Source organism: Pleurodeles waltl, chromosome 9, assembly GCF_031143425.1.
Source record: "Pleurodeles waltl isolate 20211129_DDA chromosome 9, aPleWal1.hap1.20221129, whole genome shotgun sequence".
NCBI classification, from domain to species: Eukaryota; Metazoa; Chordata; class Amphibia; order Caudata; family Salamandridae; genus Pleurodeles; species Pleurodeles waltl.
Genome location: NC_090448.1, coordinates 673,211,116 through 673,234,109, shown reverse-complemented (window position 1 = coordinate 673,234,109; position 22,994 = coordinate 673,211,116). Strand labels below are relative to the sequence as shown.

The 22,994-nt window shown below is 46.5% G+C and overlaps 1 protein-coding gene across 2 annotated transcripts in view; it reads right to left on the bottom strand.

The window, feature by feature from the left end:
* The window catches only part of EXOC3L2 (exocyst complex component 3 like 2), a 457,018-nt gene extending 441,767 nt beyond the window's left edge, over positions 1-15,251 (bottom strand). Inside the window, exon 1 of one of the 2 annotated variants that reach the window (XM_069207753.1) lies at positions 14,965-15,251. The gene's annotated coding sequence lies outside the window, so the exon portion shown is untranslated. Of the gene's footprint in view, positions 1-14,226; positions 14,303-14,964 lie in introns of those variants that run through there. The other variant, XM_069207755.1, reaches the window with a different exon arrangement.
* Between the last annotated feature and the right edge of the window lie 7,743 nt (positions 15,252-22,994).

Here is a 22,994-nt window from a genome sequence, read left to right as displayed (position 1 = left end):
TGTCCTCCTTTACCTCTGGCTCCTAAACTAAGCTTATTTCACAGAATAAATCCCAGTCGTTTAGCTCACTGCTCACGATAGCCACAATATGCCCTTTCTAGTAGAATGTAGCTGAACCTAGAAGCAATGATGTGAAACTTGCTTAGCTTTGCATCGCATTTCGAGTCTCTCTCTCCAGGGCCCCTCCTCGCCAGCACTCACAACATCGCGCACAGGACATTACTTATATTCTTTATTGGGGCCATAAATCTTCTCAGGCTGCTCTGCTTGTTGAAATGTCAGGCATGAATGCTTGCAGGACTTGTCATTCTGTTAAAATTAAAAGAAAATACTTTTCAAGCCTTATTTTCCAATTTCCGTTCAGACATTTACACAAAGCGAAGTGCAGTCATCTTCCCATCTCTCAAGGGCTTGTGATTTCTGATGTAAGTAGCCGCCAGTGATCACGAAAACATGGCAGGAAAAGACAAACGTATGAGACAGGGTTGACCAATTTACATGGCAAGAAAAGTCCAGTTCTGAATTTACAATGCCAATAGCTCTAAGTGAAGAAAATATGAGACCTATTGTTGTCTTTACTTATCACTGGTCAGCACCTTCCCTTTGCTTTAGCTTCCTCCTGGGGCTTCTCTGCATGTCTATGCTGGGGAGTATGAACAAAAAACAGCTTCCTGTGGGCAGTGTCTTTCCACTGGCTGCAGTCTCCTGCAGGTACTCTTTTGTAATTTTTTAACATTCGCTCTTATTGAGTGCATGTCCAAAATTAACTCTCCTTCATCCCGCCCATGCTTCTCTATCACTCCTGCCCTCTATTGTTTTTCACTCACCCCCACCTTTCTACCGCTTTCTGATGTGTTGCCTGCACTCTCAAATAATCCCTTGCACTGCTTTTTTACATGTTGCACAGCAGCATGGGCTGCTGTGCAACATGATTTAAACTGAAAATGTGCTATAAATCGGTCAACACCAGCTGCCTCATAGCCATTTTTTTTACTTTAGGCCATGCTGTACAGCAGCTCTATCTATCTATCTATCTATCTATCTATCTATCTGTCTGCCTATCTATCTATCTATCTGTCTGCCTATCTATGCAATCCTCTATATCTAATTACCTATCCATACAATCCTATCTGTCTATCCAACCCTATCTGTCTGCCTGTCGGTACAACCCTCTAAATCTATCTGTCTTTCCAATACTATCTATACAGCCCTCTCTGTCTTTGAAACACTATCAATCTACTCGCTCTATCTGCACAATACTCTTTATCTGTCTTTGCCAATGCTATCTATACAACCCTCACTATCTGTCTATCTATCTGTCTATCAATCCAACCCTCTGCATCTATCTATCTATCTATCTATCTACCTATCTATCTACCTATCTATCTACCTATCTATCTACCTATCTATCTATCAATCTATCTATTTACATATCTATCTATCTATCTACCTGTTGCCTTGCAAGGACAGAGAGACAACTGGGTAGCGGATTCTGCCCTAAAGACTGACAAAGACTGAGACAACAAACTGTCACAACCTAACCTTCCTTTGGTTTTACAGCCTAATATCAGACTTATTCAACTCAAACGCCTCCAAAGAGTACAATTCCACAGGTCAAAACTATTTCCTGTATGGCTGAATGTCTGCCCCACTTGTGTTTGTTGCAAAAGGCGAGGAAGGCATCTTTTATCACACAGTTTGTGGGCAGTTAACTGCTCCAGCATTTCTGAGAATGGTTAAATCAAGAATGAATTTCTGCTACGGAAATATACAAGTCAGGGCCCTCAAATATAGCATTATCAACGATTAAAGAGGGGCTATATTCCTGCCATAACACATCCTCTAAATTTAGGCGTGATGTTGGCCTGTTCGAACATTACCTTTGAGATGGGAATTGCCAATATCCCCAATATAGGTACAACGAGACATACAAAAAAGGGAGCACACTGCCTCACACTCCAGCATAAAATAGCCCTAATGCATCATGGTAAATGCAGTCATTTGATTTAAAGATAGAGCATTGTTTCAAAAAGTCTTTCACCTTAAGTAGGTGCAGCAAGTGCTGTATCTCTGGACACGTGTTTCTGGCTTTTGGCAGTCATCAGCAGAGAGAAAATATATTTGAAGGGGTTGCTTGAAACGCCCCCCGAACGTCTTCACAGGTTTTTGTACCACTCAATAGGCAAACAGGTACAACGATTAGCGGAATAGTCTGATGTATTACTCCAGATGCCTCCTATTTCCTTTAGAATATGGGGGAAAATGCGTCTCCTGGGAGGGACTTCTGATTGTAACAAGCAAAAGTAGGATATTCCTGGGATTATGAGTTGGAGGTTTGAGTAAATGGGTAGGTGGATTGGTGCTAGGTCAGTAAAAATGTTACTACTGCAGAATGCCCTATTTTGTTGATTTGCCTTACACAAGGAAGGGTTTTGAACTGGATTCTGTCTCCATAACCAGACAGATAAATCAGCTCTTCCTCAAAGCGGGATGTGGGTGCTGAGCATAAATATAAATAGAGGCTTTAATCATGGGCGTCAATTCACCAAAATGACAGGGGGTGCGGAAATGATTTCACACGCCATTTGTCTTTGACTTACATACACCTGCTTACACATACACACTCTCACACACTCTCTCACATAAAAACAACCTCTCACCGCAAGCACGCATTCAACATACATTTAAAAGCATTCTTACTTGTTATAGCCACTGTAGTATCGCGCTGTGCAGCAAGCGCGCTACTATAAATAAACACGCAGAGACTTGTGGTGCGTGTTTACAATTGCTTTAATCTTCCAATGCATCTCTACTCTCCAAAACTAACTTCCCGCCTTCGCTCTCCCTTTTTATGCCCTCCCATCCTCTGTCATGGTGCAATCCATCTTGCACCACTTGCGGAGGGGTAGGGCTTTCAGACCCCCTCCACGGTTTCCCCTGGTGGTGTTGACTGGACCTCTGCTTCCGCTGTCAACACTACATCCCTCCCCAACGGGGAGGGTGAAGATAAATCAAAACTCGTAACTAACCTTTGCTTTCTGAATGGCTCATCGTCCGTGAATACTCAAATGCGTATCGCCGTGATGGCCCTGGGTTGTGCCTTAGCAGGTACCTCCCTGCGCCGGATCGCCCTGAGGCTTGTGCTCCTTCTTTGTTCGGGTCGGGTGTCTCCCTTCCTGTCGCTCGGGCCTGTCCTCGATCCGGTGACAGTCGATCTTCTAACTGTTCCTGGCTGTGTCTTGGTTCTTCTGGTGCGGTGTCCCAGTCATTGGGTTCTGTATCCGATTCGGCCCTTGCCTCCGTGTAGCTCCTGCCCTCTCCGCTGGGTGTCTGCGGGGTCAGCCGCTTAAGAACGCCACGTTTCGGGTTACCTTTTCTGGTCCTCTCTGGGCTGTCACCATTGTGCCTTTTATAGCGGTTACTGTCCATGGCTTTACTTCGAAAGGTAGTCGGAACTTGCTACCTGGATGGCGATCTTTTACCAGCACCGTATCTCCTACTTGCATCCTTGTTTGCCTAGTTTTCCTTTTCTTGGAGGCGTACGTGTTTGTGGTGTTTCTCCTGGCTGTTGACTTGTTGGGCAGTGGGGTACTCACTGCCCAGGATGGGTGGTGCGGGATAGCGTCCACTACTGTTCTGCCAAAACAGAGTTGACTGGGAGTGACCCCTGTGGTGGTGTGTGGTGTTACTCTGTATTCCCTCAGGAACGCGTAGATTGCTCTCTCTATGTTTCCTGCTTCCGCCACTGCTATGCGGATGACTTTATTGAGGGTCCTCACAAACCTCTCCACTTCGCCATTTGCATGTGGCCATCGGGGAGTGATGCGTCTGTGCTTTTTGTTCGTGGACGCTAGGAACTCTTCCCACTCATGGCTGTTAAACGGGGGTCCATTGTCTGTGCGGATTTCTCTGAAAAACCCGTGAGTGGCCATGAGCTTCTCAAACTTGGGGATGACTGTTTGTGCTGAGGTTGACTGCACTACCTCCACTTCTGGATACCGCGAGTAGTCATCCACCACAATAACCATGTGTGAGCCGTCAGGTAGATGCCCAAAATCTGCGCTCACTTTTTGCCATGGTGCCGTAGGGCCTTGCTCCGTTATGATGGGTGCGGGGGGGTCGGGCTACCACTGGCTTAGCAGACCATGCATTTTTGGATTGTGTCCTCCACTAGTTTGTCAAGGCCCGGGAACCAGACTTTGTTCCTGAGGCGGGCTTTGGATTTGACAATCCCTTGGTGTGCTCCGTGGGCCAGGGACACTACTCTGTTCGTGAGGCTCGCCGGCATCACAAGACGGAGTCCTCTGAGTAGACAGCCCTCTTCGCTTACCGATAGCTCTTGGCGCACATTGAACAATGCATGCTGGCAAGCCTGGGCCTGTTGTGTGCGGAACGAGTCTGGCCTTTGGAGAGGTCTCCATTCTCCTGTGCGGGTTGCTGCTATGGCTAGTTGCAAACACTCATCCAGTTTGGTCGCTGTCACCACTTCGCTGAGTGGTATGGGTAGCGGTCGTGCTCGTTCCACTACCAACCTCACGTACTCTTCTGTATCTTTGGCTTCCTCAATTTCTTTTGACGTGGCTGGGCGTGCGTGTCTAGACAGGAAATCTGCTGGGTTCTTTGCGCCAGGCTGATACGTGAGCTTGAAGTCGTATTCTTGCAGCTGCAGGATCCACTTCTCTATTCTTGGGGGTGGCTTAGAGGATGATCCTTTGAACAAGGACAGTAGCGGCTTGTGGTCTGTCACGACCAAAAAGGAGTTGCCATACAAGTACAGGTGGAAGTGACGGCATCCCCGGTGGATGGCAATGGCTTCTCGTTCAATTTGTGAGTACCTTTGCTCCGTAGGTGTCAGTGTACGGCTAGCAAAAGCGATGGGAGCCCATTCGCCGCAGTCCTGTTTTTGCACTAGGACTGCTCCTAGCCCGGTGGGGCTTGCGTCTACTACGAGCTGTGAGTGTTGCTGGGGGTCCAAGAACGCTAGCGTGGTGTCTGCTGAGAGTGCCTCTTTGGTGGCCCGGAAAGCGGCTTCTTGCTCTTCACCCCATTTCCATGGTTGGCTGGATTGCGTGAGTTTTCTTAGGGGCCCCATGATGTCAGCTAGGTTTTTCATAAATCGCCCACAGTACGTGACCATTCCCAGGAAGCTTCTTATTCCTGTGACTGTTGTTGGTGCTGGGGCGTCCTTGATGTCCTTGACCTTCTGTGGGTCCGGTCTGACTCCTTGTTTCGAGAAACAGTACCCAAAGAAACAGATTTCCTCCTTGAGGAAGTCGCTTTTGTCTTTGTGGAGCGTCAGGCCTTTTGTTTGTAGCCTAGTGAGGACAGCCCGCAATTGTTTCATATGTGTTTCAATGGTTGGTGCGTGTACTAGGATGTCGTCGCTGACGTTCAACACTCCTGGGAGGCCCTGCAGGACTTCCTTGATGACCTGCTGGAAGACCTCTGCAGCACTGGATATGCCGAACTTAAGTCTTTTGTAGCGCCACAGCCCGTTGTGTGTGGAAAAAGTGGTAATGGGCCTTGACTCGGGGTGTAACATGATCTAGTGGTACCCCGATCGAAGGTCCATCTTGGAGAACCAGCAGGACCACGTCAATTCACTCAGGATATCGTTGATCGTTGGGGTGAGGTGGCGCTCTCTTTTTATTGCTAGATTGGGCATGCGCATGTCCAGGCAACTGCGTCGGGTTGTTTGGGCTTCTTTTCGACCACGATCGGGGATACCCACGGTGTGGGGCCTATGACTCTTTCAATAAACCCTGCTTGCTCCAGCATGTGGAGTTCGTGTTCCACTTTGGGGCGGAGGTGAAAGGCAACGCGGTGATGTCTGAGTGCTGTCGGCGTGAAAGACTTGTCTATGTGAAGCCGTAATGGGGGTCCTTTTAGGCACCCAATGCCATCAAATAGAGTCTTGAACTCTTGTGTGAGGTGGAGCAATGCGTGTGCATGTATGCTGAAAGCAAAATGTACCAGTTCTAGGTCTTGAGCCGTTTGGCAACCTAACAGGAATCCTGTGCCATCCTTGGATACGTATACCTTTGTGGGTTTTACGGTGTCCTCATGGGTGACCTCTGTGGTGAAGGTTCCTGCTATTTCCAGAGGTCGGCTGTTCCCGAAGGCAAACACCTGGACGTTGGTGGGTCTTAGTGGTGGTAGCGGCTTAGGTAGGGTGTCATATACATCCATGGCCATCAAATTTATTGATGCTCCCATGTCCACCAGCGCTGATACTTGTGTGCCTTGAATTTTGACTTGGCATGTGGGCTGCCGGCGGCCTTTGATGGTGTGTACGATGTGCACCACGTGGGATTCATTGTCCATGTCACTCTCGGAGTCTGGGTCCCAAGTGGTTTCGACCATTTTGACTGTTTTCCTGGGGGCCGTAGTTGGTTGTTTCAGTGTTGATCTGCACACTTTCGCAAAATGGTTTATTTTTCCACAAGCACTGCATATCTTGCCCCACGCTGGGCAGGTCGTTGGGTGTGGTGCTGGGCCTCCACACCATTTGCACACTCTGCCTTTGGGTCTGCCTTTGTATGACTCTTTGTGTCGCACTGCCTCCCTTGTTACTGCATTGGCTGTTTCGGCCTTTGGTTGGGCTGTGGGGGCTTGTTCCATATGCGCTGCTCGAGCCCGCGCTAGCTCTTGCGATCGCCCCAGTGTGAGTATGTGTTTCCTCGCCATGTTCGGCTGTTGCAGGATGCGTTCTCTAAGTTTCGATGACGAGCATCCTTGAATGAACTGCGCCCTGATCTCCTCATCGGGCAGTGTGCAGGTACTTGCTAGTTCTCTGAGTCTGGTGTAGAAAAACATTGACGGACTCGTCGGTTACCTGCTGGGCTTGGCGCAGGAGGAACCTTTCATAGTCCGGGTTTGCATACGGTTCAAAGTGTGCTGTAATTGCCCCTTTTAGATTGTCGTACGTGCGTGGTCTGGCTTCCGTGACCGACTTGTAAATTTTGTGTATGTCTGCTCCCCCGATGTGGAGAAGGAGGGGTCTCCTTCTTTCTGCTTGTATGTCTAACGCCTCAAAGTACGTTTCTAGGCGCTCCACCCAAACTTTCCATCTTGCTGCTTGGGTGGGGGGCGCACCTGTAATTGTGAAGGGTTCTAGGGGCGGTATGCCAGCCATGCCTGCTTGTACAGTGGTGTAGGTACTGTTAGTTTCTAGTGGTATGTTCTTTGTGAGAAACAAGAAAAATTCAGTGTCCCTTTTCCTCTTTTTTTTTTTTGAAAATTCTGCTTGACTTTTTTTTTTTTTCGTTTCTGTCTCTTATTTTTTTATTTATTTTTTTGTGCAGAGTAGCGCAGCGGGCATCTGGGGGCTCAGTGCTGCCTGCAGGAGTGCACGGGGCTCGTGTGCAGTGGCCTGAGATGCAGATTTTGCGCAGCGGAGCGTTCCGAGGCTAAACAGCACCAGGGTGTGTCAGGGCTCCTCACCTAACACTTGCCGTTATTCTTTCTTGCGCGGCCTGCAGAGGGGCGTCTCCTTTCGCAGGTGCGCGGTCCGCCGATTGCAGGGCGCGGCCTCCTTCTGCCGCCAGTGGAAGTGGGGTCAGAGGTGTGGCGATGCTGCGCGGACACACTTGTGTGTCCGAATTTCGGTGGCCTCGCCGAACTTTGATGGGCTCCATTGATTGTGGCCGCGTACTCACGGTGAGAGTCGTCGGCGGTCTTTGGGTCTGGATGCAGGCGGGACCTCGGCGGCGCTGTGTCACGCAGGGTTTGTTTTTTCCTTCGTCGCCAATGTAGTATCGCGCTGTGCAGCAAGCGCTACTATAAATAAACATGCAGAGACTCGTGGTGCGTGTTTACAATTGCTTTCATCTTCCAATGCATCTCTACTCTCCAAAACTAACTTCCCGCCTTCGCTCTCCCTTTTTATGCCCTCCCATCCTCCGTCATGGTGCAATCCATCTTGCACCACTTGCAGAGGGGTAGGGCTTTCAGACCCCCTCCCCGGTTTCCCCTGGTGGTGTTGACTGCTTCCGCTGTCAACACTACAGCCACCATATAGTCATATTCTTGCGAATATTACTAAATTTTTATTATACCAATAGTGAATAATATTATTCACTATTTGCGTAATAAAACACTGACAGAAAACCAGGGAAGTGGAGCCCCCAACTATATCCTTTAGAACGAGCTGCCCCTGTTTCAAGCCCTGATTTTGCACCTCCGAGGCCAAGGGGTAGCAAAAGCAGTGCCAGGGGTCGTAAAGGGCAAGCCAGGGGTCGCAACTGCGGCCCCTAAATGACGCCCATGGCTTTAGTGAGGCCTGGAGTAATCATGCTGTTAATCACTCCCATGTGAAGCGTGTGCCCATGATATGCTCGCGTGCGCGCACGCACACACACACACACAAGCACAAACTCTCTCTCCATCATGGTTGAAAGCTAGGGTTTTGAACAGAGGTAGGTGGTAGCCCTCAAGTATAGGGAGGGGTAAAGGTAACGCTCTATCCCACTATTCCAATACATATGTTAGCCATACAGGGCTTCACTCACCAATTGAAAAGGAAATCCTTCACCAAGATTAAAAACATCGCCATCTTCAACATGCAGGCACAGTGAAAAAATACCATGTGGAGTGTTTTTTAATAACTGGGTTTTGCGAGATGAAAAATTTGAATTTGAAACCACATGTGAAGTTTGCAAAAGTAGCACAATTTGTATTGTGAAGTTTGTCACCTTCGCAAAATTTGGCTTGTAGAAAGAAAAGGTGACACAGTTGCAGTTGATTCAAAAGACATGACTACGCAGCATTGGTATTCCGCAAACTCGGATTAAACAGCGGATGTCTAGGAAAAACTTCGCATCCCTTCAGTTACATTTAGCCCTGGGGGATAAGTGAGACTCGACCCTTCCTGGGAGAAACGCAATACCAGGCTCGGACGGGGAACGATGAAATGCCAGTCACTATGGAAAAAGGGGAGCACACATCAATGGTGAGAGCAGGTGGCAGCAGCAGAAAGAACATCAAAAGATTCTCTTACATAATCAATACAGATGCAACACAGGTAGAGGACTTTCTGAAGACTTAATGAGAGGTGTTAAAGGACTGTTGTATAATTTTTGTGAACAAACTCAAACATACTGGAAGTACAAAACTCCTGCAAGAAATACCCAAACCTGTTATAGAATTAAGATACACTCATTGACTGATATAGGATGCTGAATGCTTACTTACCTAATGTGGTATGCTTTATCAATGGGTTCCATATCTTGCACTGGGAAGCATTCAGGAATACTGGCATCCACTGGTTGTACAGTCTTCTAGTTATAGGTTCCCTAGTTTGGGTGAGGTCATGTCACTTATATATACCAGGGGCGACTCCTCCATTAGGGCGGAGAAGCATCTCCTCCCCGCCAGCAACAGCAGCTGCAAAACCTTTTCAAGAAAACAATAATAAACAGTGTTTACTATCGTTTTCTTGAAAAGGTTCAAGAAAATAATAATAAACAGTGTTTACTATCGTTTTCTTGAAAAGGGGCAGGGCATTGGGTTGACGAGCACTTGATGGGAGTGCACAGAGCACTCCCCTCAGAGCGCATGTGTGTTTGGCTGGCCGTCTCAGGCCGGCCAAACACACATGCAAAGTAAGCTTTCTCCAGCCCAGCAACACAGTTGTCGGGCTGGAGAGAGCCTGCACAGGCTCCCAGTCTCCCTGGGAGCACCCTGGCTGTGCGCTCCTAGCCAGAGGGCAAGCTGAGAGCAACGAAACAGAGGAGCGGCACAGCATGGCGATAGGGAAGGTAACAGTTTTGAGAAAAAAAATTGTTTATAGAATATAATGTGTCTTCCTCTCCCCGTGCGCCGCCCCACCCCTTTTGCGACCCGCGGCTGGTATATACTGCCTTTTTCAAATCGTTAGACGTATATTAAAACTTTATGTGGGTAAACTAGAAATGTTTTCACTGTGTCCTCAATACCACATGGTTGAAAACAGGAGGGCTGAGCAATGGACCCCACTTCTCTTTTCTATCAACATGTTTTGGTACTTGAATATTGCCCCTTTGAGAACAGGCTCTTCCCCAGGGATATTAGTATCTCAGATCAAATATTGTAAAATTCCTGCTTCTTAGGGCACTTTCACCAACCTCAGAAGGGGAAGGGGAGATGGGGCAGACCTCACATCAGGCTACTAGCTCAGTTGCCAGTATGCAGCATGTTTCTCAAGGCAAGTCATTGTAATAGCAGACTGCTTTATGAAACAGACCAGCCTGTGCTGCCAAGCCACACCCACAATGGACTGGATTTGGGCAGCGAGTGTTCATAGGCCTTGACACCGTACTATATGTGCAACACCAAAGCATCTCTTACCGTGCTGCAACAGGGCAGTGGTAGTGAGTCAGTGGCCATTGGGTCCAATAATTCTATACAGCCCCAACTGTGTTGCTTCCTATCTGGAAATGCAGTGCAAAGGAGGCTTAAGGAAACACTCCTTTGCTCAGCCTCAAACTCCTACTCTTCTGCAAATGTCAGTGACTGTCACTTAAGTTATACCTGAGGTATGAACTTTTACATAAAATGTGTATTCTGATTTTCACTTTAGCACCTTAGATCATATCTCTGCTCTGAGTAGCCTCTATAAAAATTACCTAACCACAACCTTTCTGCTGTGACACTTTTGTTGAAGATTCCAGAGGCAGGTCAGTTGTCTTGTTTCCTCCTACATAAGCCTTTCATTATTATATATGGAGCAGCATTATGGTATATTAAACAATATGCAAGACAGGCTGTTGCACAGTATGCATCCTGAACCATTTGAAAGTGCTCTCAGATTTTGTAATCATGGAAAAGGAGGCACAAGGGAGAAAATAAATTGCTCAGGGTAACTTTGTTTGGTCAAGCTTGGACCTCTGATTAGAGGCGGGATTCTGGATTAGACACTGCAGTCCAGATTCTGGATGGACATCACATTCTTTCCTCCTTCTTCCCTGCTGAAAAATGTATTAGTGGCTGTAAAAAATGGGTTGTTGGTTCACTGGGTGTAACCCCTGGTCAAGCAGCAACCACAATGCTTGTCAGGGTGAGGCACAAGCCAACTCTAAATTAACATGTACTCAACCTTCTGGTAACTTGGCACAGAACAGTTAGGCTTAGCATAGAGGCAATGTGTAAAGTATTTGTGTTACAATTCAAACAGTAATAAAGTGAAAAACACCACACACAAGGATCCCGTACCAAGTTAGAAAAATAGACCTTTCTTTAATAAATAAACCAAGACTAGAAAAAACAAAAATCCAATCAGTAGAACCACAGATAGTTAATTTTAAAGATTTTAGGGATCATAGAGACAAAAAGCACAAAGCTCCAAGTATGGATATCTGGTCGCACTGGACTGGGACAAAGTCACAAGTTCAGGTAAACCACGATGAAATGCGTGCCGGCTACATGGACCCAGCTAGGCAAGATGAACAAAGTACCTTAAATCCTGGTTTGCGACGCATTGAAAGGATCTGCAGCAAAGATGTGGTGCGCAGCCATGGCAATGCGTCAGTATCGAAGAGCTGTGAGGCTGTGATGTAGAGTCTGATGTCGTCATCGAGGCTGCTATCAACAAGGGATGCATGAGCCTGCACTGAGGATACATTGCACAGCGGCAGTTCCAAAGTAGTCGTGGGCTACAGCAGCGATGAGCATCTTTGCGAAGAGTCCAATCCATGCAGCACCGGCGATGCATCAGTTCTGCTCGGGGTTGTGCAGTGCACCAGAGGAGATGTGTTGTATCCGTTGGATCCATTATGACTGGCAGAGCACCTTAGGCTCACTTCCAAGGGTCCAGGACTGGGGTGGCACCACTTGAAGGGTAGACTCACAGACTGCAGAGGCTAAGCCCAGGTACAGGGTTGTTGGAAGCCTTTTATATCCCTGAGGTGTCAGATCAGGAGGCCAGCCAACTAGTCCTTTGAGTTCAAGAGATGCAGCTCCAGTTCTTCTCATCCAGGCAGGAAAGCAGCAGTTCAGCAAAGCAGAGCAGCAGTCCTTCAAAGCAGCAGTCCAGAAGAGTGCCAGTCCTTTCATCAGCACAGCAGTTCTTCTTCCTGGTAGAGTATCCACAGGTCCAGAAGTGTACTGAAGAGTTAGTGCCTGAAGCCCAGTATTTATACCCAGTTGTGCCTTTAAATTGAGGAGCATTTTCTAGAAGCATACCTTTGAAGTGCCTTCCTGACTGTAGCTCCAGACTAACTACAGGGGGTATGCAACCCTTTCTGTGGAGACAGGACAAAGCCTATTCATGTGTAAGTGGGCCTATGCCCAGATCCTCCCTCCCGTTCTGCCAGTGATGACCCACCCAGGCACACCTAACCTCCCTATTGTGTGTAGATTTCTAGGAGGAATACACAAACCTCAACTGTCACCAACACCCAGTTATGTGATCCAGGTAAATGCTACAGGTACTAAATGGTTAAGGCAGGGAACTGACAATGTTCTAAAAGTGGCATTTTCAGAATTACAATTTAAAATCCAACTTCACCATAAGTGCAGATTTTAAATTGTGATTCCAGAGACACTAAACATGCGCTGAATACCTTTTCCCATTTTGAGGTAACACTTATAAAATGTAATAAGGTAACTTTAATACTATCCAATGAGAGAGGTAGGCCTTGCAGTAATGAAAAACAAATGTAAGAGTTTTTCACTACTTTGACATGTAAAACTTAAAAGTACATGTCCTACCTTTTAAATACACTGCACCCTGCCATCTGGAGTTTCCCGGGCCTACCCTAGGGGTGACTTATGTATATAAAAAGAAAATGTTTTGGCCTGGCAAAAAAAAGTTTATTTTGCCAGATCAACATGGCAGTTTAAAACTGCACACACACACAGGTTGCAATGGCAGGCCTGAAGCATTTTTAAAGTACTACTTGAGTGGGTGGCACAATCAGTGGTACAGACCCGCTAGTAGCATTTAATTTACATCCCCTGGGTACTGATAGTGCCTCTTTACTAGGGACTTGTAAGTAAATTAAATATGCCAAGTGGGCATAAGACAAAGTTACCATGTTCAGAGGACAGAGCACAAGCAATTTAGCATTGGTTGGCAGTAGTAAAGTGTACAAAGTACTAAAGGCCAGAAAAAACGAGATCAGTAAAAAATGGAGGAGGAAGGCAAAGGGTTGAAGGGAAAACCACCCTCAGGCTAACAGGTCTAACAAAGTTGCTCTCAAATGCGATGATCACTGAAAAGGAAGCAGGAGGAAGAAAGGTAATTATCTTCTATCACACACTTTGTTCAAGCTGGTAAGCTGTGGTTGAAATTGGGTCTCTGGGTCAGGGCCCTGCAACTAGTTGCGTCTTGTGTCCAATAAAAGGTTCAGACTTCCCTGCATGTTGTGCAAGGGCAATCAAATTATGCTTTGGTGTTTGCTTTTATAAAATTAAGCAATAGCAGTGGAAATACCCCTCATCATAGAAGAGCTACACTTTGGGCTGAAACAGTGCAAGCATCTCTTTTTCAGACAACAGGCACAGCTAGAGGAGCATCAGCAGAAGCAGGTACAAATCTGCAACAGTAGTGCAAGCTGTAGTGTCTCACAGAACAGGGATCGCACGGCCACAGCAAAGCAAGGTTATTCCCTCACAGAAGGCAATAAGTACAATTTTCCATTTCACTTACAGAACATGAATGGTTACGGCATGCGTGACATGTAGGTTACTGGCGGCTCTCTGGAAAAGGTACTTAATTCTGAAAGGTCAGAGACAGGAGTGCAGCAGCTAGTCTCAGTGCGGTGCAGCACATCTTCACTGGAGCGCTTCCTAGGGAGATGTGTGCCCTCCTGAATTTTGATGGTGAGGTGGAAAAAAGTGTGTAACGCTCGCGGCTGCAGAGGAGGGGTGTACCCAAGCAGTCCTTTGGAGATACGACTGTCTAATAACAATGTCTGGCCTCTGGAAGGGGGTGTAGATAAACAGGTGATGCAATAATGAAGTGGATGAACAGGTGAGACCCATAAGGGGGTTAAGTACATATACAAAGAATTTCTGCTCGGGGTGGGAAGATGTGCAAGGGAGCGCCTTCAGAAGGTGATGAGATTGCAGATGAGCCCCTCTGAACTGACGTCACCGCTGCTGTCTCAGTTGGTAGAAGCACAAACAAAAAGGCAGATAAAAAACAATGACCACCCTGAAGTGCCCTTCTCACACACATTGTCTTTGCTGAGCCAACAAATGAGCCTTCTTGTCACAGAGAATCAGTAAATACGATTATCTGAGTACCTTTGACTTGTTAACCAGCGTAGCTCCACCTCACCTCCTGCTTGCTCAACAATATTGCAGACAGAGATAGTTCAATAAGTTATCCAACCACTGCAGTTTTTCTTCGACTTATTATTGGAGACTGCACTGGAGTTCAAATAAAACACAACTGTTGTTTGGTGTTCTCGACCTCAGAAGCAAGAAAGAAAAAGCAGGGTCTACCATAAATGTATTGTATTGTGGCATTTATACAGCACTTAGAACCACAGGTGGGTTGCTGACGTGCTGGCACACAGGTAGCATGCTACACCGTGTAGGACGTGTAGTTGGGGATGTTGCGTTAGAATTGTGCCTATGTGGGAAGAGTTTCAATGACCTGCGTGATGGCCACCGAGGTGCGGTTAGCATGTTTTATCAGTGTGGTGCAGGACTTAGCTGAGTGTGGTGAGTGAAAGGAGTGCGAAGGAGAGTCGTGGGACTTCGGTCTAAGATATGCTAGCAGCATTAGTTAGGTCTACAGGTCGCTAAATACAACAAACAAGGGGGTTATGTAATAAAGAAGACTGGAACCGTGAATACCAAGAACACTGAAATTGAGCCAATTAGCACAAATCAGACAACAAACCCGCTGTCGATCAAAGCACTGCATGAAGCACTTCTGACCAGTCCCAATAATTCAACTAGAGTCACGGCTCAACTTTCTAGCAGCCAAAGCCGCTGCCAGGGTGCTCTGGACACAAGGCATCAGACGCTCCCTACCTGACAGGACTTGTTTAATGTGCCTTGAACTACTCCACCTCTCTTCACGGCACTGCTCCATGTCGAGTGTCCTCTTTCTGCAGGCAGCTAGACGGTATTACAATGCAGGGCGTCAGTTCTGAGGAACTAAAACAGCAGGGAGGCGAAAAGGTTGAGCTATCTCAGGTAAACTCCTCCCTCCGCCTCGCTTCCACGTCTCTTCAGCTGCGAACGACACACCTCCTCTCATTCGCGGATGTAACAGTGCTACCAGCTATGGCTTCCAGCTATAACACGGATAACTGAAATCTTTGCTATTGTGTCCAACCTCCTCACGTACAGCACGACGCTTCGTTTTTGAAACGCCTCTATTTATTCGTACATGGAGTGGTACACGGTCTAACCTATGAGGGGCTGGTCTCCTCACGACTTTGGGCGACATTCCATTTGCCATCTAACTACATCACTTTCTTTCATGTCTCGCTCACACTCTTTCACTATTTTGCATCTCACTGAGCGAATAAAGATAGGTTTAGGGCATATATGTTTGCTTGGTACTGCCTGTAGCTTATGTTATAGAGTTGGGGGGCATGGGCAGCCAATAGAAGCAGTTCGGTAAAGAAATGTTCTTTAAAGATCTTTAACATGAAATCACCTTTTTACTTTGGATATCAATTTCAAAGAAACAATGTACAGGAAAAATGTAGTACTCATCTCTAGCAGTCTCTTCAACTCCTTTCGACAATATCCGTAGGTGCTCAATAAACGACCTATTTGTGCTATTAGCAATTGTAATAGAGATCATTAGCACTGTGAGAGGATAAAAGGAAAACGCAAATATTTAATGCATGAGAATAAAATACCATCAAAAAGCAAAATGCCCTAAACATATCAAACAGTTGGGATCATGAGCTCCGGCAGTCCCGGGGCTAGGCAGCTATGGTCATTTGATGTTTTCAATTACCACCTCAACCATATTCAGAGAATTTCAAAGGAATACATGGATGTTTGCAACTCCGATGTATCTACAACTAAGACGCCTGAACTTCTTCCCTGCTTACATTCATTTTCTAACTCCCGACCTTCCGCAGCAAATCCTCCAGTTCAACCCAGTGTACGACTTATCTCCACATTTTATTGAAGGGGTCACAGTGGCCCTCCAATGTTGTGCAATATTTCTATTAGCCAGTACTGACGCCAGATCTATACATCTTGAACTAACCGCCTTTTTTCATTATAAAAGTAGACCTAGCAAGCACGTTTCTAGAGTGTGGTCTCCACATAACATTTGCATTCGCCCTCACTACGTCCTCCCTATAATTCACTAGGTGGGGTAATCCAACAACACACAATAAAAACCTGCTGCCCAAATGGGCACACTTGTGTAAATGTCCCAACTTCTCTTAGGGCTTCTATAAAAATTGTTATATTGCAAGAATGAAAGCCGTGAATTTGGGATACTTTGGGAACATAATTTAAAACCACCCTCCACTTCTAACCAACTAGGTCTCTCCCCCACATCTATGGACCTCGTCCAACGGAGACCACCACGTGATCTTTAATTTCCTTTAGTATTGCCTTGTATTATATCGGGATTCATGACAGCTTTCCGTCCATCGCTCATTAGGAGTATGGTTTGCCTTATTCTGGTCTCAGAATGTTCCATCTTATTCACGCCTAAGGGGTCCTGCATTAGAATGAATAACTTCCTGTGCAGACCCTGTGGGTCCGGTTTCCGGCACCTTGGAATTGAAAGGAGTGTGCTGCCTTGCCCAAGAAGGACTGTGCTGGAGAGAGGGGGATCCTCAGTAGAGCCCTAGAGCCTGTATGTTGGTGATGCGGTCATTTGGAGGGAGATAGTGGGACCTCCCCTCCCCCTATCTCCAATGGACTATCCACCTTTCTGAATTAGAGGGCATTTGAGAGGAGAAAATAAACGAATGCAGCAATAAGCTGTCGGCATAATCAGTCCCGCAGGATGGGAGATGGGGGGGGAGTGTGTCCTCCTTCTATGCCAAGTCATGGCAGAGTATAGGAGAGGAAGAAGGGATATCAGCCGTAAGGCAAGTGATCCTGGAGGAGATTATGGGCTAATACGCAAGGGTGATTTCTCCTTCTGATGGAGGGTTGCCCTGGACAAATAAGGATATTTGCTTCTGTCATTCTCCTCGTTCGCTTAATTGCCCTGGGACCCAAATAATAATTCCTTTTACCTAATACATCCTCTTATGTCCTACGGGTAGCATTGTGGGTCCTCTTGACTTATGGAACTCCTCACAGTAACATACCAGTTAAACCAGACACCAAAAATAGACCGCTCATGCTATCTTCTGAATACTGGACACTAGAAGCGTATCAAAACTTGAGGTGGCCCCCCTGCAATGTACCTAGGGAGGGGCCCCTTCCCACTGGACTCAGTCAGGGGCCTGCCACCCATGCACAGGGTACTGTGCTGAGGGGGGCCCTGTGGAGCTCGGGGGGCCCTCAGCACTGCAGGTGCTGCGGGGTCCTTTGTCCCCTAGAACAAAGGACCTAGAATCAAAGTTGAGGGCTTGTGGAACTACTCTCAATACTTAGACAAGCATTTGTAATGCAATAGGTCTCACATTTTCTTGAGTTAGAGCTATTGGCATTGTAAATTCAGAAGTGGACTTTTCTTGCCACATAAATTGGTCAACCCTGTCTCATAATTTCGTCTTTTCCTGTCATGTTTTAGCGATCATTGGCAGCTACTGACATCAGAAATCACAAGCCCTAGAGAAGAGAAGATGACTGCTTTGCCTCGCATTGTGTAAACATCTGAACAGAAACTGAAAAATAAGGCTGGAAAAGTATTTTCATTTAATTTTAACAGAATGAAAAGTCTTGCAAGCATTCTTGCCTCACATTGTAACGAGCAGAGCAGCCTGAAAACATTTATGACCCCAAGAAAGGAGAGAAGCATTACACTGTGTAGTGTCATGAGTGCTGGCAGGGACGGGCCCTGGAGAGAAAGATTTGAGATGCGATGCAAGGCTAAGCATGTTTCACATCATTGCTTCTAGGTTTAGCTACATTCTACCAGTAAGGTTATATTGTGGCTTTCGTGAGCAGTGAGCTAAATGACTGGGTGTTTCTTTTGTAAAATAAGCTTATTTTAGGAGCCAGAAGTAAACGAGGACAGCACTGGAATAAAGCCAAAACAAATGTGAGCTACATAGAAGGAGATGGGAGACACGGGATGCTGCAATAAAACGCAGGCAGCTACCAGCCTAAAACACCCACAGTGGAAGGGGAGCACCAAAGAAATAACAGAAACAGTCCATCACAGCAACAGATAAACAAACCAAAGTGGAATATTGCAGTAGTTGGTCACTGCTCTGAAACAGAAAAAGGAGGGAGAAAAAGGCAGAACTGACCACTAGCAAGAAAGAATTTTTAAGGGACACTGCAACCAACAAATGAAATTGCTTTAAGGCACAAGAAGTATACTAAAAGGATACACGAGGTCAAACGCTTACGCTGGACCTAAAAAGTACAGGTGAACAGATCCTAAGGTGATTCCATATAATATCTGACCAGTTGACTGTGGAACAGAGTTTTGCAAGGTTATATCAATGCTTTTCAATGTGTTCTGCTGCTGACCCATTGAATGATAGTTAAGATTGAGAAATGATCAAGCCCTGAAACAGGGCACACTTCGCAGATTCACACAGTTTACCTGCTATTCTAGTAATACAGAGGATATCATATCGGGAGAGATCAGTGCTTAGCCATGTGGCTCCTTGATGCCTTCTCAAGCAACCAATGTTGTCCTGCAGGCAAATCAATCTTCTAAGGAAGACAAAAGGCCTGATTTAGATATTGCCGGATGGGTGACTCTGTCACAACAGTGACGGATATCCCGTCCACCGAAATCTAAATCCCATTGTTAAAAATGAGGTCTCTAGTTGGCAGTGGTTTGCACCTTGTCCAAGAAGGGACCCTCACTCTAGTCAGGGTAAGGGAATCACACAGCTAAGATAACCCCTGCTCACCCCCTTGGTAGCTTGGCTCAAGCATTTAGGCTTATCTAAGAGGAAAGGTGCAACATATTTGTACACACACACAGTAACACAGTAAGAACACCACATAAGTACTCCACACCAGGTTAGAATAATAGCCAATATCTATCTGAGTAAAACAAGACCAAAGTGACAAAAATCCAACATATACAAATAAAGATACACATTTCCAAAGATGTAGTATAGCACTTAGAAACACAATAGCTCCAACTGGGGATGTCACGAAGGCTTGACGGAGTTGCTTCCAATAGTCCGGCACCACCCACGAGGGACCGCCATTGGCCATGGAGTCATATAGACCCTGGTTACAGTACCTTGGAAAACGTTGAGGAAACAAAGACATTGCATGGAGTCGGGGAGGTGAGAAGTCATTGGAGCCAGTGCAGCATCCGTTCCTTACTGCCACTGGGAAACGTGAGGTGTAAGTTCCTTACTGATAGGCAGGGGAGGGGATGCGTTGGTTCCTTACGGTTGTAGGGGAGGTGATGTGGCATTGGCGGCTAGGCATCAGTTCCTTACTACAAGGAGGGGTCAATGAATCCAGAAGGTTCAAGAAGTGAGGTGTCGACTTGCAGCGTCATGATCACACCATGGGGCCAAAGGTGCCATGGACATCAGAGACTGTAGGAAGGTGGCTTTCTTCTAGCATGGTTACCCCCATTTTTGGCCTGTTTGTCAGTGTGTTGTTACAGTCTCACTGGGATCCTGCTAGTCAGGACCCCAGGGCTCATAGTTTGTGGCCTATATGTCAGTATGTTTTACTGTGTTGTCAGTATGCTTGACTGTGTCAGTGGAGTCCTGCTAACCAGAACTCCAGTGCTCATGCTCTCTCTGTTTCTAAATATGTCACTATGGTCTAGTGACTCCATAATCCACTCCAGAATGGCATACTGGACCCCCCTTCTAACTCCCTAGTATATGGTACGTAGGTACCCAGAGCATTGGGGTTCCAGGAGATCCTTATGGGCTGCAGCATTTCTTTTACCACCCATAAGGAGCTCATACAAACACTTCGTCAAGACTGCCATTGCAGTCTGAGTGAAATAGTGTAAGCACTAGTTCACATCCATTTTCACTGCACCAGGTACCTTATAAATCACCTGTATGTCTAACTTTCAGTTCCTGGAGGCTAGGTGCAAAGTTACTGTGTGTGAGGGCACCCCTGCACTAGCAGAGGTGCCCCCACGTTGTCTAGGACCAATTTCCTAGACTTTGTGAGCGCGGAGACACCATTCTAAGTGTGCACCACATATAGGTCAATACATATATGTAGCTTCACAATGGTAACCCCTAATATGGCCATGTGAGGTGTCTAGGATTGAGAAAGTCTACCCCCAATCTGATTCTGGTATTGGGGGGCCAATTCCATGCACCTTGCGGGTTCCACCATGGACCCCCAGTGCTGCCATACCAGCTCTCTGAGGTTTTCACAGCAGCCACAGCTGCTGCAACCTCACACGCAGGCGTCTGCCCTCCTGGGGCTTGAGCAGTACAATCCCAGGGAGGCAGAACAATGCATTTCCTTTGGGACAGGGGTGTTACACCCTCTCCCTTTGGGAATAGGTGTGACAGGCATCAGAGAGGTAGCCTCCCAGAGCCTATGGAAGTGCTTTGAAGGACACAGACGGTGCCCTCCTTGCATAATCCAGTCCACACCGGTTCAGGGACCCCCAGTAAACTTCGCACTTGTATAGCGCACTACTCACCCGTTAGGGTCTCAAGACGCTGTACGAATACCATTGTGGAACCCGTCCTCGCTTTTCCCTGTGAAGCGCCCACTCCTGGGCAACCGCCAGGGTGAAGCCAGACATCCAAGCGCTGTCAGGGCCGTTGTGGAGATTAAGCAAGCTATTGCCCAGAATTACAGAGTGGTACTCATTAATTAGATTAGGCACAGAGGCGAGAATTATCTGGTCCAACGAACTGAGCCCAAGGCCCGCAGAGGTGGGAATTGAACCCTGGCCCGGGCCAGATCTCTGCATCAGGGTCTGCCGCTCTAACCATTGTGCCACACTTCTCCACTATCCCACCAGTCCCTGTTCTGGCACAAGACTGGACAAAGGAAAGCGGAGTGACCACTCCCCTATCTATTATCACCCCAGGGGTGGTGCCCGGAGCTCCTCCAGAGTGTCCCTGGGCTCTGCCATCTTGTTTTCAGGATGGTCAGGGAACTCTGGGACCATCTGAGTGGCCAGTGCCAGCAGGTGACATCAGAGACCCCTCCTGATAGGTGCTTACGTGGTTAGGTGTCCAATCCCCCTATCAGGGATATTTAGGGTCTCTCCTCTGGTTGTTTCCTCGGATTCGGGTTTGCAAGATTCCAGCGGGACTCCTCTGCAACCTCTGCTTCACCTTCTACCATTGGATCAACCACAGAACTGCTCCAGGAACTCTACAACTGCAACAAAGTATCCAAGAAGGTTACTGCAACTCTGTAACTTCAGCTCCTGGCAGCAACTGCAACAGTTTCCAGGTTGTGCACGCTCCGAGGACTGCCTGTATTCATCCTGCACCAGAAGGACCAAATAAATCTCCCGTGGAGATTCACGTTTGACTTTATAACATGAAGGAATATTAATTTAGATGTGTGGACTACAGATTCAAAGAAAACAATAAATTTAACAATTGTGAACCTTTTTCCAAGATCTGTCAAACTGTGTTTGGAATAAGTTTATAGGTTGAGCCTTCTGGGCTTTTTGAGTGCATGTTGGGACTAGTGCACATTTATTGGCTCTAGCTTGTTTTGAGAAGTGGAAGTACTTGCCAGGTCAAAATGGTAGTTTAAAACTGCCCACACAGACACTGCAGTGGCAGTCTGAGATATGTTTACAGGGCTACTCATGTGGGTGGCACAATCAGTGCTGCAGGCTCACTAGTAGCATTTGAGTCACAGGCCCTGAGTACACATGGTGCACTATACTAGGGACTTACTAACCAATCAAATATGCTAATCATGATAAGCCAATCACCAATAATAAAAATAAATAAGTAAAATAAAATGAATTACATAAAATTTAAAAATAAATGATAAAATACAATTTAAACCGCAAGCAATTGCACTTTAGCACTGCCAGCAGAGGTAAAGTGCCCAGAGTCCTAACGCAAGAAAAAAAACTAAATTCAGCATAAGATCAAAAACAGGAGGTAAGAAGCAAAAAGACAGAGGAAACCACACCAAGAGCTGTCAGGTCTAACACCCATTATTTCCTTTGGGATTTAGATTTCAGTGGATGGGATATCTATCACCATTGTGAAGGAGTAACCCATCCATCAATATCTAAAATAGGACACTAAGAGGGGAAAACTGGCAAAGTTGGAGCCGATGTCTAACTGCACAGAAATGGTTTAGGAAACACGGTTGAAACGATTACTAAAACTGAAGGGCAGGTATTGGAGTTAGAAGACACAGTCAATACGCCACAAGAAACAATAACTCACTTGTCTTGCCACTGTAAAAATACTGTAAGATTGTCCTGAAGACGCTCATGGACGCTCAAAGAGAAACTACATCCCACTCATTGAATTAAAAAAAAAAATTATTGAACCAGGCCTGAGCACTTTGTGGGGCCACAGTTGTGAAACTGGATCCCATATAAAAAGCTGTTCCAATAATTCATAATTCAATGTGCCCACAGGAAACTTTCACAGAATTCCTGCACCAAACTCCAAAATAGCCTGCTTTCTTAATTATAAGGACAGAGGTGAGATACTGAGACAAGCCAGAGAGAAGAACATGACTCAACATGGCTGTAAATGAATCACAGTTCCTGGCTGTACAAAAAACTCTCAAACTCTCCAAAGAAAGCTGAAATTGTTTGAAGAGGTTAAGTAAAAAAAGTAAAAGCCAAGAATATCCACTACAGGTTAATGTATCCAATCTGAAGGTCATTTATCAATCCTGCACCATCTCCCATGAGAGTGGAGGTCTGAGATTAGAATGGGCAAGCCCTCTCCAGCAAAAAAGACTTAGCTAACTCAAGGCATTCACGTTTACCGAAAGAGAGATGC